The sequence below is a fragment of the Phoca vitulina genome, unplaced genomic scaffold (assembly GCF_004348235.1).
Source record: "Phoca vitulina isolate PV1807 unplaced genomic scaffold, GSC_HSeal_1.0 scaffold146, whole genome shotgun sequence".
Lineage (NCBI taxonomy): Eukaryota > Metazoa > Chordata > Mammalia > Carnivora > Phocidae > Phoca > Phoca vitulina.
Window position 1 is genome coordinate 84,838 of NW_022589849.1, and position 19,619 is coordinate 104,456.

A 19,619-nucleotide genomic window follows, 5' to 3' on the forward strand; every position below is an offset into this window, starting at 1 on the left:
TTCTTGAGCCAGCACGGGGGTCCCAGGGGCACACCCAGGTGAGGGAATGGAGCCCGAATGCTCATCCCCCAGGGTCTGGAGAACATTAATAAGAATAAATACCTTTAAAGGAAAAGCCTGAGTTTTTTGGTTTTTGTTTTTTGTTTTTCTTATCTATTGTATACTATTGTATCTCCTTTACTACTATTGGGGAGCTAGAATGTCCTGTCCCCTCAAAGATCCTTCTAGCTGGACTAGGAATCAAATTGATAGGAGACAGATAAAGAGGAGAAAATCGAATTTATTAGCACCTGTACAGGGAATCCACACATACATAGAAATTCCAAAGACTGTCAGGCAAAATGAGGTATATATGTCATTCTGAACTAATGAGAAGGGGATAGCGGTCTGGGGCTTCAAAGGGAAGGAACGCGGGACACAGGAAGATGAAAAAGACTAAGTGTTCGGTAAACAAATGTTTGCCCTGCCATATAGGTGGGTCACTCAGATATATTTATTTCTGGTAATAACCCTTATCCTACAAAGGCCATCCAGTTTAGATTCTTCTATGTAGATAAAGGAAGGGCCGAAGTTTTTCTTGGGCCCAAAGGGTCTCAGATTGCCTTCGGCTCTAAGTAATGCACATGACAAAATGGCCTTTCTTGGGGCAGCCTGCCCTCAACCGCTACAGTTCCGTCCTCGGAAGCAACCCCGAAGTCTCGCACATTCCAAGTTGAGCAGGTAGATCATTCCCTCTTGGGGAACCTGTCTCTTAATCTGACAATAGGTCGTTCGGTTAAACTTATTTCAGGAGGCAGTGATGCAGGCGGGCTCTCAAAGTTAAGCCCTATGGTAATTGAGAAGCGGCATTTCTTATGGAAACCAAGGAAAAGTGTAGGTGAATGGTTGGAGCTAATCCTAAACCCAGTGTCTAAGTCCTGAGTGCTGCCAGTGAGATTTCTTGATGTTGGGCTGGAGGCATCTTCAGATGGCATAGGGCATGCGGTGGCAATGTGATGGATTTCCCTAGTTTCAGTTCAGTTGTCTCTAGCCAGTAGTGGTCTAGTGATCTTTTTGAGGGGCCCACAGAGCAACAAGCAGTAAAATTGTCTATACATGAACTTTTGTGGGGATTTCTCTGAAGTTTACATCAAGTCATTTCTATTCATTTTGCAGGACTTCAGGAAAAAGGGGACGTTTGGTGTATCAAATGATTCCAATTGTCAGAAAGGGAGAGAACAACTAAAAAATGTTATCTTGAAGTGTTGTAGCCAGGCATTGGGGGACACTAGGAGAATGCAGGATCTAGTCCAGTTTATAATGATCAATATTAAAATATAATATTTACAAGGGTGTGTTATTGAAGCATATTTTTCTTTATAATTGCCCTTATTTTTACCAAAGATAGCCAAATTAATACCCAAGTGTTTGTAAAATAAGTCTAATTAAAAAAAACCAGGTTGATAATTTACATAACTCCAACAAGAATAGTAGTTGACCATATATGTTCCTTAAAACCTGCTTTGCTAGAACTTTTATAAGGAATATCTAGATTAAATTTTTCATAGCCTCTTAAGGCCAAATACTTGCCATCAGACTTCCTCTTTGATACCCATATATTTGGGTGAATTCCTCCCTTCTTGAGGTTCTCAAAATATCTTGAGGTTCCTGCACCTGCCAGGAGTGACCTTCTTTACTCCCTGGTGAGTCTGCTGGGATCCCTGTAAACAAGGTATGAGGCTAATATTTCCAAGGGCTTTGTTGGCTTCATAAGGTCAGCCTTATTTCTTAAAGCTATCTGGTCATATCTGAGTCTATGTGTGTCTCTCTCAAATGTGACATTCCAGCAAACTGTGTCCTGTTACAAGGAGAACATGTTCTTTTTTGAAATAAGAAATATATTGCCATAAAAAATATAAGCACATTTACTGAGAGTTTCTGAAGTTTGGAGGGATCAGGTAAGGAGAAAAGATAAATGTTTATATGTATTCACAAAGGTTTATTTGTCAAATTGCTGTAAGTCAGTTAGCTTCAGATAAAAATTTCTTAAATCTGGAAAAACAAAGGCTTTTTGAGTCTGCAATGATTTAAACAAAAAGTCATAAAAATTATCATTATCTTCCTTAGTTTATTCAGTCCCATGTTATTATTTTTTTAGTTTGAATTCCACAATAGTTAACATACAGTGTTATATTAGTTACAGGTGTACAATATAGTGATTCAACAATTCTATACATTACTCAGTGCTCATCATGGTAAGTGTGCTCTTAATCCCCTTCACCTATTTCATTCATCCCCCTATCCACCTCCCCTCTGGTAACCACCAGTTTGTTCTCTATATTTAAGAGTCTGGTTTTTTGTTTGCTCCCTTTTTTCTTTGCTCATTTGTTTTGTTTCTTAATATCCACATATGAATGAAATCATACGGTATCTGTCTTTCTCTGACTGACTTATTTCACTTAGCAATATACCTTTGGATCCATCCATGTTGTTGCAAATGACAAGATTTCATTCTTTTATGGTTGAGTAATATTCCATTTTATATATATACCACTTATCCTTTATCCATTCATCTCTCAATAGACATTTGGGTTGCTTCCATAATTTGGTTATTGTAAATAATGCTGTGGTAAACATGGGGTGAATATATCTTTTTGAATTAGTGTTTTCATATTCTTTGGGTAAATAGCCAGTAGTGGAATCACTGGATGATATCATAATTTTATTTTATTTCTTGAGATTTTATTTTTAAGTAATCTCTACACCCAACCTGTGCCTCGAACTCACAACCCCAAGGTCAAGAGTCTCATGCTGCACTGATGAGCCAGCCAGGTGCCCCTCATAATTTTATTTTTAATTTTTTGAGGAACCTCCATACTGTTTTCCACAGTGGCTGCACCAGTTTGTATTCTCAACAATGGTGTATGACGGATCCTTTTTCAATCCTCGCCAACAATTACTGACTCTTGTATTTTTGATATTAGCCATTCTGACAGGTATGGGGTGATATCTCCTTGTGGTCCCAGGAATTCAGCTAGATAGCTATCAAATCATTCTGAACACCTGCAAACTCAACCAGAGATCTAAGAAAAGAATAGCTTCAACACTATGAATATAAAAGTGACCACTTTCGGCAAGGTAGGAAGTGTGGAGAAGTGAATCCGAGGCAATATATGGGAAGATAGACTGTGGTGGGAGGGAGCCTCTGTTAGCCGGCTACCAGTAAGTAATAGAGCAGCGGAGCACAAAATCAGAACTTTTGGAAGTCTGCCCCTGTGAGGGACATCGCTCAGGCTGCTAAGCGGGGGTGGAACCCTCCCTGGGACAGTGTAGTCCCAGGATCCCCAGGGTCACAGGAAGACCAGGGGTACCTCAGTGCCGCAGAGTTCCCAGGCATCGGAACAGGGAAGCTGGATGAAAAGAGTGAGCCCAGGAATGGGCTCTCAGCTCAGGGTTAACAAAAACCACAAACCATGGCGCAGTTGGGTGACTGCTTTCCAAGCACAGGCCTAACAAGCAACAGAACCAACGAGACCCCCCCTTCCTCCCCCAAGAGGAGCAGTACAGGAATGTGTTACAGGAACCTGAAGGGTTTGGAGACTCAAAACTGGGTCGCATGCCTGAGATAGAAACACTCCATCACAGGCCAGGTGAGCACAGAGTGCACCCAGAGACCAGGGAGACAGGAGTGATTGACTACTTTTCTCTGAAGGCTCACTGAAGAGTGGGGCCCTGAGCTTTCAAATCTGGGGCCAGAGATTGGGAGGCCGCCATTTTCATTCTCATCCTCTAAAGCTGTAGGGAATGCCTCCAGGGAACAAAACCACATAGAACAAACTGAAGCAGATTATTTAGCTTGGCCCCTGGCAAGGGCAGTACAATTCCACCCAGGGCAAATACACTTGAGAATCGATGCAATAGGCCCCTCCCCCAAAAGGTCAGCAAGAACATCCAGCCAAGACAGAACTGCAAAATTCCAGTGCTAGGGGAATACAGCACATAGAAATCACAACTTTTTCCCCATGATTCTTTATTTTTTTCGTTCCCTTTTCAACCAATTTCTTATTTTATCAACTCCTTTTTTAAGTCTTCTTTAGTTTTCATTTTTACAGTTACACTCTATCCCTTCAATATATTTAATCATACACACACACACACACACACAAGTTTTGCTTTCTTTACAATTTTGGGGTGCAGTTTCTTCTAATAGACCAAAATACAAACAAAATCTACTGTATGGCTCTGTTTTACTTACCTGTCTGATCATATTTTCTTTTTTGTTGTCATTTTTCCTTTTTTTTCTTTTTCTTCTTCCTTTCTTTTTTTGCTTTTGTTTTTTTGTTTTGTTTTGTTTTGTTAAAGTATTTTTTTTAATTTTCATCTTTACAGTTACATTCTATCCTTTCAATTTACTTAATTTTATTTTTGTATATATGTTTTCCTTTCTTTACAATTTTGAGATGTAGTTTCTTCTAGCAAACTGACCAAAATACACTCAGGAGATAGTGCATTGCTCTGTTCTGTTCACCTGTCTGTTTATTCTTTCCTTTTTTTGTTGTTGTTGGTTTTTCTTTTTTTATTCTCTTTTTTCTTCACTTTTTTTAAGGATTTTATTTATTTTTTGACAGAGAAAGAGACAGTGAGAGAGGGAACACAAGCAGGGGGTGTGGGAGAGGGAGAAGCAGGCTTCCCACAGAGCAGGGAGTCCAATGTGGGGCTCGATCCCAGGAACCTGGGATCATGACCTGAGCCAAAGGCAGACGTTTAATGACTGAGCCACCCAGGTGCCCCTCTTTTTTCTTCACTTTTAATTTCCATTTTTACAGCTACATACTATCCTTTCCTTGTATTTAATGTTTGTACATATATAAGGTTTTCTTTCTTTACAATTTTGGGATCTAGTTTTCTAAAAGGCAGATGAAAATACACACAGAATCCATTGTATTGCTCTATTCTGCTCACCTGTCTGATTATATTCTCTCTCTCTTCCCCCCCCCGCCCCCATTTGGGTCTCATCTGATTTTTTACTGTATATTTCTCTAGGGTAGTTGTTGTCATTTTAGCATTTTGTTCTCTCGTTCATCTATTCTTCTCTGGACAGAATGATAAGACAGAAAAACTCACCTCAAAAAAGAGAACAAGAGGCAGTACTAACTGCCAGGGACCTAATCAATACGGACATTAGTAAGATGTTGGAACTAGAGTTCAGAATGACAATTATAAAGATATTAGCTGGGCTTGAAAAAAAAGCATAGAAGACACTAAAGAATCTCTTTCTGGAGAAATAAAAGAACTAAAATCTAACCAAGTCGAAATCAAAAAGGCTATTAATGAGGCGCAATAAAAAAATGGAGGCTCTAACTGCTAGGATAAATGAGGCAGAAGAGAGAATTAGTGACATAGAAGACCAAATGATGTAGAATAAAGAAGCTGAGAAAAAGAGAGATAAACAACTACTGGATCATGAGGGGAGAATTCAAGAGATAAGTGATACCATAAAGTGAAACAACATTAGAATAATTGGGATCCCAGAAGAAGAAAGAGAGAGAGCAGCAGAAGGTATACTGGAGCAAATTATAGCGGAGAACTTCCCTAATTTGGGGAAGGGAACAGGCATCAAACTCCGGGAGGTACAGAGAACCTCCCATCTAAATCAACAAAAATAGGTCAACACCCCGACATCTAATAGTAAAACTTACAAGTCTCAGAGACAAAGAGAAAATCCTGAAAGCAGCTCGGGACAAAAGGTCTGTAACCTACAACGGTAGAAAGATTAGATTGGTAGCAGACCTATCCACAGAGACCTGGCAGGCCAGAAAGGACTGGCAGGATATATTCAGAGCACTAAACAGGAAAAACATGCCACCAAGAATACTATATCCAGCTAGGCTGTCACTGAAAATAGAAGGGAGATAAAAAGCTTCCAGGACAAACAAAAACTAAAAGAATTTGCAACACCAAACCATCCCTATAAGAAATATTGAAAGGGGTCCTCTAAGCAAAAAGAACCTAAAGGTAACATAGACCAGAAAGGAACACAGAGAATATACAGTAACAGTCACCTTACAGGCAATACAACGGCACTAAATTCATATCTTTCAATAGTTACCCTGAATGTAAGTGGGCTAAATGCCCCAATCAAAAGACACAGGGTATCAGATTAGATAAAAAAACAAGACCCATCAATATGCTGCCTGCAAAAGACTCATTTTAGACCAAAAGACACCTCCAGATTTAAAGTGAGGGGGTGGAAAACAATTTACCATGCTAATGGACATCAAAAGAAAGCTGGGATGGCAATCCTTATATCAGACAAATTAGATTTTAAACCAAGGACTATAATAAGAGATGCAGAAGGACACTACATCATACTTGAAGGGTCTACCCAACAAGATCTAACAATTGTAAATATTTATGCCCCTAACATGTGAGCAGCCAATAATATAAGCCAATTAATAACAAAATCAAAGAAACACATTGACAATAATACAATAATAGTAGGGGGCTTCAACACTCCCCTCACTAAAATGGACAGATCATCTAAGCAAAAGATCAACAAGGAAATAAAGGCTTTAAATGACACACTGGACCAAATGGACTTCATAGATATATTCAGAACATTCCATCCCAAAGCAACAGAATACACATTCTTCTCTAGTGCACATGGAACATTCTCCAGAATAGATCACATCCTAGGTCACAAATCAGGTCTCAACCGGTACCAAAAGATTGGGATCATTCCCTGCATATTTTTGGACCACAATGCTTTGAAACTAGAACTCAATCACAAGAGGAAAGTTGGAAAGAACTCAAATACATGGAGGTTAAAGAGCATCCTACTAAGAATGAATGGGTCAACCAGGAAATTAAAGAAGAATTTAAAAAATTCATGGAAACCAATGAAAATGAAAACACAACTCTTCAAAATCTTTGGGATGCAGCAAAGGCAGTCCTAAGAGGAAAGTATATAGCTACGCAAGCCTTTCCCAAGAAACAAGAAAGGTCTCATACACACAACCTAACCCTACACCTAAAGGAGCTGGAGAAAGAACAGCAAATAAAGCCTAAACCCAGCAGGAGAAGAGAAATAATAAAGATCAGAGCAGAAATCAATGAAATAGAAACCAAAAGAACAGTAGAACAGATCAAGGAACCTAGGAGCTGGTTCTTTGAAAGAATAAATAACATTGATAAATCCCTGGCCAGACTTATCAAAAAGAAAAGAGAAATGACCCAAATAAATAAAATCATGAATGAAAGAGGAGAGATCACAACCAACACTGAAGAAATACAAACAATTATAAGAACATATTATGAGGAATTATATGCCAAGAAATTAGGCAATCAGGAAGAAATGGATGCATTCCTAGAGCTGTATAAATGACCAAAATTGAAACAGGAAGAAATAGAAAACCTGAACAGACCCATAACCAGCAAGGACATTGAAGCAGTAATCAAAAATGTCCCCAAAAACAAGAGCCCAGTGCCAGATGGCTTCCCTGGGGAATTCTACCAAACATTTAAAGAACTGATACCTATTCTTCTGAAACTATTTCAAAAAATAGAAATGGAAGGAAAACTTCCAAACTTTTTCTATGAGGCCAACATTACTTGATCTCAAAACCAGACAAAGACCACCAAAAAGGAGAATTACAGACCAATATCTCTGATGAACATGGATGCAAAAATTCTCAACAAAATACTAGCCAATAGGATCCAACAGTACATTAAAAAGATTATTCACCACGACCACATAGAATGTATTCCTGGGCTTCAAGTTTGGTTCATGATCTGTAAATCAATCAATGTGATACAATACATAAATAAAAGAAAGGAAAAGAGCCATATGATCCTCTCAATTGATGCTGAAAAAGCATTTGACAAAGTACAGCACCATATAAGAGATTAAAACCCTTCACAGTGTAGAGATACAGGGAACATACCTCAATATCATAAAAGCCACATATGAAAAGCCCACAGCAAATATCATTCTCAATGGGGAAAAACTGAGAGCTTTTCCCCTAAGGTAAGGAACACAGCGGAGATGTCCACTACCACCACTGTTGTTCAACATAGTACTAGAAGTCCTAGCCTCAGCAATCACACAACAAAAAGAAAAAAAAGGCATCTGAATCAGCAAAGAAAAAGTCAAACTCTCACTCTTTGCAGATGACATGATACTCTATCTAGATAACCCAAAAGACTGCTAGAACTCATATAGGAATTCAGCAAAGTGGCAGGATACAAAATCAATGCACAGAAATCAGTTGCATTCCTATACATTAACAATGAGACAGAAGAGAAATTAAGGAGTTGATCCCATTGACAATTGTACCCCGAACTATAAGATACCTAGGAATAAACCTAACCAAAGAGGCAAAAGATCTGTACTCAGAAAACTATAGAACACTCATAAAAGACATTGAGGAAGACACAAAGAAATGGAAAAACATTCCATGCTCATGGATTGGAAGAACAAATATTGTTAAAATATCTATGCTACGTAGAGGAATCCACACATTCAAGGCAAGCCTTATCAAAATACCATCAACTTTTTTCACAGAGCTGGAACAAATAATTCTAAAATTTGTATGGAACCAGAAAAGACACTGAATAGCCAAAGGAATGTTGAAAAAGAAAATCAGGGCGCCTGGGTGGTTCAGTCGTTAAGCGTCTGCCTTCGGCTCAGGTCATGATCCCAGGGTCCTGGGATCGAGTCCCACATCAGGCTCCCTGCTCGGCAGGAAGCCTGCTTCTCCCTCTCCCACTCCCACTCCCCCTGCTTGTGTTCCTGCTCTCGCTATCTTTCTCTGTCAAATAAATAAATAAAATCTTAAAAAAAAAAAAAAAGAAAATCAAAACTGGTGACATCACAATTCTGGGCTTCAAGCTCTATTAGAAAGCTGTAATTATCAAGACAGTATGATACTGGCACAAAAACACATAGATCAATGGAACAGAATAGAATACCCAGAAGTGGACCCTCAACTCTATGGTCAACTAATCTTTGACAAAGCAGGAAAGAATATCCAATGGAAAAAAAGACACCATTTCCTTACACCATGCACAACAATAGAACCAAAATGATTGAAAGACCTAAATGTGAGACAGGAGTCCATCAAAATCCTAGAGGACAACACAGGCAGCAACCTCTTAGACCTCGGCTGCAGCAACTTCTTGCTAGACATGTCTTCAAAGGCAAGGCAAACAAAGGCAAAAATGAACTATTGGGACTTCATCAACATAAAAATCTTTTGCACAGAAAAGGAAATAGTTGACAAAACCAAAAGACACCGAAAGAATGGGAGAAGATATTTGCAAATGACATATCACATAAAGGGTTAGTATTGAAGATCTATAAAGAACTTATCAAACTCAGCACCTAAAGAACAAATAATCCAATCAAGAAATGGGCAGAAGACATGAACAGACATTTCTCCAAAGAAGACATACAAATGGCCAACAGCCACATGAAAAAATGTTCAACATCACTCAGCATCAGGGAAATCCAAATCAAAACCTCAACGAGATACCACCTTACACCAGTCAGAATGGCTAAAATAAACAAATCAGAAAACAACAGATGTTGGGGTGGATGCAGAGAAAAGGGAACCCTCCTACACTGTTGGTGGGAATGCAAGCTGGTGCAGCCACTCTGGAAAACAGCATGGAGGGTCCTCAAAAAGTTGAAAATAGAGCTACCTTACAACCCAGCAATTGCACTACTGGGTATTTACCTCCAAGATACAAATGTAGTGATCTGAAGGGGTACCTTCACCCCAATGTTTAGAGGAGCAAAGTCCACAATAGCCAAACTATGGGAAGAGCCCAGTTGTCCTTCAACAGATGAATGGATAGGGAACATGTGAGATATGTTAATGGAATATGGAATTTTACACAGCCATCAAAAAAATGGAATCTTGCCATTTGCAATGATGTGGATGGAACTAGAGGGTATCATGCTAAGCAAAATAAGTCAATCAGAGAAAGACAATTATCATATGATCACACTGATATGAGGAATTTAAGAAACAAAACAGAGGATCATAGGGGAAGAAAGGAAAAAATAAAACAAGACAAAACCAGAAAGGGACACAAACCATAAGAGATTCTTAATCATAGGAAACAAACTGAGGGTTACTGGAGGGGAGGGAGGTGGGGGGAGTGGGTAACTGGGTGATGGACATTAAGAAAGGCATGTGATATAATGAGCACTGGGTATTATATAAGACTGATGAATCACAGGCCTATACCTCTGAACCAATAATACATTATATGTTAATTAACTGGGGGAATTCAACTAAAAATTTTAAGAACAAGATTTATGCTTTTGAAATGTCTGCATAAAGTACATTAACAAAAGCCTATTTTCTGAGTACACAATTTAACCTTGGCTTGTATTAGCCTCTAAATATTGGCCTTTCACAGATCATTTGGAGGAGGGCCTGGGAGAAGTTTGGGTCCTCTGTTTTCTCTGTGAAGGGGTAGCTGTGAATAGTCAAATAACCTTTTTAATTACTCTCTAAATTTGGAGGATCTTTTGAAAGTAGATATAAAAAGACTTTATAATTAAAAAGATCAGCTGTTTATGGGGTCGGGGGGGAGTCTATTGTGGTAAGAGGCCTAAGATACACCATCAAAGGACTTGGCATAGCATTGTCCGAGGCTGGCAGAGCCTGACTACAGAGCCCTGAAAGGTAGGAACAAAGAGTCTTATTCCCAGTCTCTGAAGCTTTTGTTAAATTTATTTCCTGGCTTTTAGCATTTACATGAGCAATTTGTATACTTGGAATATAGAGATTAGAACTGAGTGCTCCCTATAAATCTTTTTTTAATTGTTATGTTAATCACCATACATTACATCATCAGTTTTTGATGTAGTATTCCATGATTCATTGTTTGTGCATAACACCCAGTGCTCCATGCAGAACATGCCTTCTTTAATACCCATCCCCAGGCTAACCAATCCCCCCACCCCCCTCCCCTCTAGAACCCTCAGTTTGTTTTTCAGAGTCCATCGTCTCTCATGGTTTGTCTCCTCCTCCGATTGCCCCCCTTCATTCTTCCCCTCCTGCTATCTTCTTCTCCTTCTTCTTCTTCTTCTTCTTCTTCTTTCTTCTTCTTCTTCTTCTTCTTCTTCTTCTTCTTCTTCTTCTTCTTCTTCTTCTTCTTCTTCTTCTTCTTCTTCTCCTTCTCCTTCTCCTTCTCCTTCTCCTTCTCCTTCTCCTTCTCCTTCTTCTTCTTTCTTCTTCTTCTTCTTTCTTCTTCTTTCTTCTTCTTCTTCTCTTCTTCTCCTTCTCCTTCTCCTTCTCCTTCTCCTTCTCCTTCTTCTTCTTCTTCTTTTTTTAACATATATTGTATTATTTGTTTCAGAGGTACAGATCTGTGATTCAACAGTCTTGCACAATTCACAGCGCTCACCATAGTACATACCCTCCCCAATGTCTATCACCCAGCCACCCCATCCCTCCCACCCCACCCCCCACTCCAGCAACCCTCAGTTTGTTTCCTGAGATTAAGAATTCCTCATATCAGTGAGGTCATATGATACACACTCCCTATAAATCTTGTAGGGAAAGGGAATTAAAACAGGCAGAAGAAGCTGGATCTTAAGAAGGGGAATTTACACTGGATGTGAACATTTACTCCAGTCTTAAGTCTAATTTCTGGTCTTTCTTTCTTTCTTCCTTTCTTTTTTTCTTCCTTCCTTCCTTCCTTCTTTCCTTCTTTTCCTTCCTTCCTTCTTTTCCTTCCTTACTTTCATTTTTCTTTCTTTCTTTCTTTCTTTCTTTCTTTCTTTCTTTCTTTCTTTCTTTCTTTCTTTCTTCCTTTCTTCCTTTCTTCCTTTCTTCCTTTCTTCTTTTCTTTCTTTCTTCTTTTTTTTTTTCTGGTCAAGGAAGTCCCTAAGTTTAGCATTTTACTAGTAAGACAATTGAGAGATCTCTGTAAAGAAAATTTTGCTTTTAAATGTAGCCAAATTAAAGATCCATTATCTGGCCATTTGAGACAGGGAAATCAAAGGGACATCATGAGAGATAAAGTTGGTTATTTCCTTTGCTTCTAATCAGGCTTCTATTACTGCTAGGCCCTGCACCTGTACCCCACTGTTCACATATCTTGTAATGCAAATACCATATGTCCTCTTTGTCAGGGACAAGGGGTTAATTATTTTTCTAGAATAGGTAACATCTGTGGAAGGACCAGTTGAGAAAAAATAAGAGGAAGCTATCCTATGCTCATTCCAGACCACCTAGGTGCTAGGCCTCTCCATGCCAAGACCCCTGGCTCCAAGGAATAACACCTGGGTTCTTGTCCTTGATCTAACCAGTTCCTGGATGAGAGGACATATGCACAAGACCACCAACTTCCATAAAAAACCCCAGACCCCAACAAAGACAAGCCTTCCTCCTTTCCTTTCTGAGTCTCCCAGACAGTCACTCTGTCTGTTATCTGCTCTCTCTATATCTTCAATAAACTCTCCTTCCATATCCTGCTGCCTCATGTTTGATTTCCATCCTTCTCAAAGGCAAAGACCCTCTTGGCTGGTCCTGTGGGACACACTCTGGATCCTTGGACCCAGCCTGCCAGCATCACATTGACAAGTAGGATCTATTAATAGCGACTCAAACCAGTAAGACTTTTAATGTCTTAACCAAAGACAAAAGAGGAATCCAGAGAGGGTATGCAGCCCCCAGGAGCTAAAAGTTTATTCCCAAGGTAATCTAAGAAAGCAAAGGTTTTCATTGCACAGTAAAGATAATGTAGTGATAATGCTATCTCCAGTCTCCAAAAAAATCTTCATATGCCTCCAGTCACAGACCCACTAAACTGTGACACCAGGCAAGCAATACAGAATGGAACTTTCCAGTATGAACAAACAATGAATATTGAGATGGATAAGGTTCCTATGGGCTGCAAGGTCTTATGGCAAACCCTCCTGAGAGCTGGCATGGCAGAGATATAGAGACAGACAGACAGACAGAGACAGGGCAAGGGGGTGGTCCCCAGTCGGTTTGACTGACCACCAAGTGCACCCAAGTAAGAGCACCCTCTGGATGATGGACACCAGAGAGAATGTTCTACTGGTCACAAACTAACCCCTTGAGGACATAGAACAAGAACAAATAAAAATCACCATCCTGTTTTTCTTCTGGCTAAGCCTTGGTCTTGGAGCCACTCTAATACTTAGGAGGGATGTGCCCTGTGGTTGGGGATTGTGTGGTGCTTGACAGTGTTCCTTGTTGCATGGAAGTTTTCTTGAGGTTGACAGATGACCTAGTGCCGATCTAACCTGTTCCTGGACCAATTGATACTAACACTAGGGACTTCTTAATATGGCAAGCACTCAAACAGCTTGTAAGTGCTTGACCTCTGCCACCACTTTTGCAGCTTTGGCTTCCAAGGAGTTGCTTAGCAACAGGCTGTGAGCCACAGCAGAGTGTGTCTAAACAGATGCCAGTCTGATGAGAACATGGAACTCAACAGTCTGTGGGACCAACCCCAAATGAAGGCTTTTAAGGCCTAAGTCTCCCTTCTATCCTATGGTAATGCCTTTTCAGGACACATGACATACAGACACAGGCAAAGGAAAACAAAAGACCAACTCTGGGAGGAGATGGATCAATAACCAAAGAGTTATCTAGCAAATTCAACCAAACTGTCACTAAGCCCAAGGAACTAATTCCACAATATTTCCTCCTGGAAATCTAAATTAAGAAAAAGAGAAAAGTCTTCTCACCACTCCCACTCCATCAGACTCCACAGACAGAGATTCCGGGAGGCTGACATGGTAAGAAGACTTACATTCCACTGGCTCTATGTCAGCTGTCCCAGGATTTCAGCTGTAGCATACAGGGTGAAATATGTCCAGCAGTTGACATGTCCTGCCCATACACCAACTGTCGGGGAGGAAGTATTTTCTCTACCATTAAAGATCCTTCTAGCTGGACCAAGAATCAGATTGACATGGGACAGATTAACAAGAAAAAAAACAAATTTAGTTTCATACTGATGGGGAATACACACAAACACACACAAACTTCCAAAGATAGTTAGGCAATATGAGGCTTATCTGACATCCTGAGTTAAGGTGGGTAGGGTCTGGGTATACAAAGGAGAGGATGACCCTCAGCAGGAAGGTGAAAGGAGATGTTTGGAAAACAAAACTTGCCCTGTTGCAGATATGTTTCTTAGGTAAAGCAATATCTCTGTTAATAGCTTGTTCTTGACAGATGTGCAGTTGGTGGGGGAGGAGGGGCGGTAAAGAGCTTTTCCTGGATTGATTGGGTTGTGATTGCTTTTAACACAAAACAATGTTCATGCCAAAGATGCCCATCCTCTGGCAGCCTGACCTTAGCCCTACATCATCAACTTGACTGTCGTGATGGCTTCATGTGTTTCTATACCTCTCGAAATGTATCTAGTTGAAAACTTTAAATATGTGCAGTTGATGGTAGGTCACTCAATAAAATTATTATAAATACCTTTCAATCTCTTCAATATAGAAACATATTTCTTACTACCCGTCCACAAATACCCTCATTGTCCAGCTGTTTCCAGACAGGGGCCACTTGGTAGCAATTGTTTTCCCACCATGAGCGTCTGCTACTATGTTACTGAGTATCTGCACACTCTGCTACTTAATCTGGAACCCTGCCCCTTTCCAGGAGTGGTGTTGCTTCCATTGCCCTGCTGCAGGACATGCTGCTTGCATTCAGACCAGGTCACCAGTGGCGCCTCACATGGCCCTGCTGAAGGAGGGGTCAGGCCATTGCTCCCAGCCCTCTGCATTCCCACCTCCCTGCATTCCCACTCACCCTGTACAGGGTCATATTTCCATATGTCTCCCTTCTGCTACTCTAGGAATTCCCACAATGGGAAGGGCTGTTTATTAATATCAGTTACCTGAGGGCAGAGCAGGGACTATGGCCCATGGGTACTGGAAGACTCACAGTGACCAGGCTCTCAGGCCTGAGCCCCTATCATTATATCCACTGAGAGGTTGAAGTTTGGCCAGTGGGCAGCAAGGGGCCCTGTGGGTCTTTCCTCAGTGTCTGCACGGGGGTGACTTCTTTGTAATCTCCCTTAAATCACCCAAACTCCCCAGGGCTGGGTTATAGGTACCTGTGTGTGCTGGTGGGAACTCAGAAGGTGTGTCCTCTCTGGCTGTTCACAGGTCTGTGGAAGGACCCAGCAGCCGTTTCTTCCCTAGTCACTCCAGGGGACAAACTCTGAGACTCACCCACCAGCCCTCTCTGTCTAAAACCTGAGTGCATAACTCAACTCCTTTCAGAGTGGAGCAGAGATCACCAGATCACCAGTAGGGGAAACAAGCGTAGAGGAATAGCCCCTTCTCCCAGAGGCCACCGAAGGGATAACATATGCCTGAGGCTGCCCAGATCCTGCTGTGGGGTGTCAGCAGGTGTGTATCTGCCATGCTGTGGACGCTTCTCCTCCTTGTGTTCCCCTCTCACTGCACAGGTGAGGACCATATTCAGTGATCTGGGGCAGCCCCCAAGCCTATGTCAACCTCTTTGGATAAGATACCCAAATAACTTCAACTCCATCCCTGCCCCATCACCTGTGAGTGTCTGTGTTTGCAGTTCCTTCTCCCAGCCTGTGCTGACTCAGACCCTCCTCTGCATCCCTGGAAGAATCTGCCAGACTCACATACACTCTGAGAAGTCCATCATTAATGGTAAATATATATATTTATATGCCAGTATGCATATATATATGCATACTGGCACCAGGAGAAGCCAGGGAGCCCTCCCCAGTATCTCCTAGATTCATCTCAGAGTCAGATACACATCAGGGATGCCAGGTTCCCTGTCATTTTTTGGATCCAAAGATGTTTCGACCAGTTCAGGTATTCTGACATTTCTGGACTCCAGCATGAGGGCAAGGAGACTATTACTGTCATATATGCCAAGATAATGCAATGTTCTGGACCCACAGGGAAGTGAGACAAAATCCGCCTCCACTCTCTGGGTCTGGTGACATTACCTGTCAGGTGGCTCAGGGGTTGACTTCAGTTGTCAGATCTTCAACAGATCCTTTGTTTTCCTGGAAACAGATGATGACACATTCTCATCATGTTCATGTTTTCAAAGGCAAAATTTACTTGCTCAGAAATAAAAATTACTCAAAGGAGGTGTTAGAGGTCAAACGGTGTTGATTCCAGTTCTGGGTCTGGTGGCAGCTCACAGATGTTTCCAGTCTAAGGGCTTCAATCTGGGCTTCCACTTACAAAACCAACATGCAGAGATGAATGGTATTCTATACAGAAGCAATAAGCCATCAACATTTAAAAATAAAAATAATGCCATTTATAATTCCATAATAATGAAATTCTTAAGGATATATTTTAGAAAAACTGAAAGTCTTATACATGGAAAACTACAAAACATTGTAAAAGAAATAAAGAAAACTTGAATAAATGACTAGGTCTTCCTCATTTGTGGATCAAAATGCTGAATTTGGCTAAGACAATGATTTTAAATTTTTCAGTTGGTAGCTGTTACCAACAGCTTCCTGCCACAAAACAAAGAAACAAATGGAATATCCCTCACAAATAGAGGCCCAAAAATTCTAAAGAAAATATTAGGAAATAGAATTGAGTTATGTATAGTATAACAAGAGTATATACCATGACCAATGTGGGGATGCAAGGTTTTATATTCAGACAGTTTTATATTCAAACAGCAATCAATCAATGTAATCTCCTGTATTAACAGGCTAAAGGAGAAAAGTCCCATGATCTTATCAATCAATATGAAAAAAGCATATGACACAATTCAAAACCTATTCATGATAATAAGTGTGAATGATTGAATGAATAGGATAAAAATTCTCAGAGAATGAAAACTAGAGGAGCACACCCTCAGTGTGATAAAGAAAACTATAAAGTCCTGATAGCTAATACACATGAAGATGAATCACTGAGAGCTCTGTCCTCGGGTCGGGACCAAGACATTGATGTTCAATCTCAACACTGCTGTTCTACATAGGACAGGATGCTCCAGACAGAACCATGAGGCAAGAAAATTAACGAGAGGCATAAGACTAAAGAGCAAGAGACATTGTCCCTATTTTCAGGGGTGAGAATGGTCCACCAGAAAAATACAAGGAAAACTACAAATAGGTATATAAATATGAACTTGAGGAATAATTAGTAATTTCAGGAAGGTGTAGTCATATGATACAAGATCAACATAGAAAGATCATTTTTTAAAGATTTTATTTATTCATTATTCATTTGAGAGAGAGAGCACGAGGGGAGGGGAAAGGCAGAGGGAGAGGGAGAAGCAGACCCTCCACTAAGCAGGGAGCCCAATGCAGGGCCCGATCCCAGGACCCGGAGATCATGACCTGAGCTGAAGGCAGACGCTTAACCAACTGAGCCACCCAGGCACCCCTAGAAAGATCATTTAAATGTGTATAGACTAGCAATAAACATGTGAAAACTGAATTAAAATACCATTAAAACCACTCAACAACGAAATTTTTAGGTGCATATTTAACAAAATGTGTACAAGCCGTGGATGCTGAAATCCTGATACATGTAACCAAAGTGGACTAAAACAATGGAGAGGCATGTTCTGTTCATGGATGAGAAGACTCAATATAGTAAAGATGTCAACTCTTCCCAAATTGTATAAAAGTCTAATTCAACCCCTATCACAACAAGATAGAGTGTTATGGATGGAAGGTAGACACATTGGTCAATGGAACAAAACAGAAAACCCAGAAACCGACCTAAGAAAGTATGGACAAGTACTTTTGACAAAGTTGCAAAAGTCTTGCAGAGGACGGAGGATAGTCTCCTGGAGAAATGGCCACAGAACTATTGGCTATCCATAGGGGGAAATGAATCTCACCTAAAATTCTCACCTTATGAAAAAATGCACTAAAAGGATCATAGATATAACTGTATAACATAAAGCTATATATGTATGGAAAAAAACACAGGAGAAAATCCTCAAGATCTAGAGTTTGTATAAACATGGTTAGACAAGACGCCAACAGCACAATCTATACAATAAAAAATGATATTGTACTTCATCAAAATAAATTCATTGTTTTTCCTTTACTTTGTAAATTAGTAAGATGATGAAATTCGTTGAAAAATAGATGATTAAAACAAAACTCAATTCATGAGAGAGTAGTTGGAACCCATTGCTTTAATGCACAGGAGTTTTAAAATACTGAAAACATGCATATTTTAAATCCCAGACCAATGGAGGAAGATGATGGGTGCAGTTATCTTCTCTGGGTTGCCAGCAACTTAAGTTTTAATTTAGGTAAATGTTTGCATCTCCCATAAGCCAGGACTCCTTCTGAGAGTGGAACATGCAACAGTATTCATGGGCAGCACTATGGGCCTCACTTTCTAAGCATCAGACCACTGATGTGAATATAGACCCAGACCTGGTGAGCTGCAGAAACCAGCTGGACTTTGAGGGCTTAGGGCCTTGGTAAGTGTGTAACCTGTGACCAGCAAGGGGTGCTGTGGAACTGCCCTGTGGTCCCTCCACAGCTGCTCAATGAGGACCATTCAAGCAAAGAAGCCTGGGCTTGGAGGCTGCATCCTGTGCTCCCTGATGGGGACTCAGCAGCTGTGTCCTCTCTTGCCTGGCAGAGTCCCCTGAGCAGGGACCTGTGGGTGGTCTCAGCAAGTGCATCCTCCCAGGGCTCTCCCCTGGGCTGAAGCCAACCCCCATCCTCCTCAGTGTGTCTGTGAGCTGAGCCCCAGCACCAGGGCTCAGGGAGGGGCTGGGCAGTCACTGGGTGGACCCATTTGCATGGAGAGCCCCTCCAATGGCAGAGGGTGGGGGAGAGAAGGAGGCCTGGGGCAGCCCAGCCCACTGTGGGCACCAGTGTCTCTGTCACCACGGCCTGGACTCCTGTCCTCCTCATGTTCCTCACTCACGGCAAAGGTAGGGACAGACCTCAGGGATGCAGGGAAGCCCTCCAGCCGGTATCTGGCCCTGTGGCTCAGATCCTGAGAAGCTCCCTGGTCTCTACTCTATCACCCGTGAGTGTCTATGTTTGCAGGTTCCCTGTCCCAGCCTGTGCTGACCCAGCCGCCCTCCCTCTCTGTTCCTCCTGGAACAACAGCCAGACTCGCCTGTACCCTGAGCAGGGACATCAGTGTTGGGAGCTACTACAAAACTGATACCAGCAGAAGCCAGGGAGCCCTCCTTGGTATCCCTTGTACTACTCCTCAGACTCAGATAAATACCAGGGCTCCAGTGTCCCCAGCCACTTCTCTGGATCCAAAGATGCCCCAGCCAATGCAGGGCCTCTGCTCATCTCGGGGCTGCAGGCTGAGAAGGAGACTGATTATTACTGTCAGATCTGGCACAGCAGTGCTGGTCACAGGGACACACACAGATGGGGAAGTGGGACAAATAACTCAGCCTGCTCAGGGCCATGGATGCTGATTCTCTTGCAATTTAAAATAACTTGAATTCACACTGACTGTACTTGGAAGTAACTTCTGGATCACAATATCTTTCCTCCCAGTTTCTTATGCAACCTATGTGAACTCAGGAGAAAGGAAAACAAACATAAAACCCATGATAATACAGGGGGGCGGAGCAAGATGGCGGAGGAGTAGGAGACCTGGATTTCGTCTC

At 41.2% G+C, this 19,619-nt stretch overlaps 1 protein-coding gene across 6 annotated transcripts in view; it reads right to left on the minus strand.

The window, feature by feature from the left end:
* Positions 1-19,619, minus strand: part of ZNF280B (zinc finger protein 280B) — a 94,364-nt gene that overhangs the window by 4,530 nt on the left and 70,215 nt on the right. For 5 of the 6 annotated variants that reach the window (XR_004298674.1, XR_004298675.1, XR_004298676.1 and 2 more), the window contains exon 3: positions 15,985-16,044. The gene's annotated coding sequence lies outside the window, so the exon portion shown is untranslated. Of the gene's footprint in view, positions 1-469; positions 1,701-15,984; positions 16,045-19,619 lie in introns of those variants that run through there. The other variant, XR_004298677.1, reaches the window with a different exon arrangement.